This window comes from Acanthisitta chloris, unplaced genomic scaffold, assembly GCF_000695815.1.
Source record: "Acanthisitta chloris isolate BGI_N310 unplaced genomic scaffold, ASM69581v1 scaffold13499, whole genome shotgun sequence".
Lineage (NCBI taxonomy): Eukaryota > Metazoa > Chordata > Aves > Passeriformes > Acanthisittidae > Acanthisitta > Acanthisitta chloris.
Window position 1 is genome coordinate 178881 of NW_008693245.1, and position 1040 is coordinate 179920.

Below are 1040 nucleotides of genomic sequence, written 5' to 3' on the forward strand. Positions count from 1 at the left end.
AGATTAAAACCAGGGGTTATGAAACAGAGAAAGCATTTAAGAGCACACATTTTAGTTCCTGCCATGTTTAGAATTACATGTGACACAGGAGAAATTCAAGCTGAAATGCAGATGAATTAAGTCAGTTTTTTTAAGGATGACTGTAATTATTCATCTAAGTAGCCTTTCTTTTTAGAATGATGCTGCTGTGCAATGCTGATATCCATATCATCTGATTAGCACTTTCTGATACTATATGATTAATCTTTTTTTAACAAAATAAGTACTTTTTACGTTTAAACTTGATTTATGGCCTAATGATAGTATTATGCAGATGTTAGTGAAATGTATTTTATATATTAATGTATGTATATTACTTGTGTGATCTGGAATATTTATTTTGAGCCTGATTTAGAACTTCAGTGGTCAGTTGCTTGCTTCATATATTGAAACAAGGAGTTGGAGAGAGAGGGACAAATGTATTCAGTTCAGTGCTTAGCTTTTGAAAGTGGTTACTGACAGTGGTATATTTACCCCAAACTAAACTGGATAAACAGAGGTCTATGTTTTATAGTTGTAATAGTGATGAGTTGAAGTGACATATTAATCATATATTTGAGCTTTAACACATAAACCATGGGAGCTCTTATTTTGAAGGTGTAATTTTGATACAGCTTAATATCTGTACATAAAAAATTGGAACTTAAAATTAGATTAAAATATTATGTGCCATATTTTTATTTTTTTCATTATTGTAGTCTTCAAAAATCTGTGTACAATCACGAACACATTCAAGTTTTTTTATAGAAATCTAATATGCACCAGAATTAATTCATCTATGTTCTGTTTAGTTGAGGTTAAACCTATCTGCAGTTTGTGTTATCAAGGAACACATTTCAGTAAAGAAATTGTTTCATCCTTGTGTGTGTTTTTGGGGTTTTTTTGTTTGTTTATTTTTTCAGGCAAAATAAAATTTTCTCTATTTCTGCAGTGATTTGATTTTGTTTCCTTCCAAGTTGTCATCATATAATCACAGAAATATAGAATAGTTTGGGTTGGAA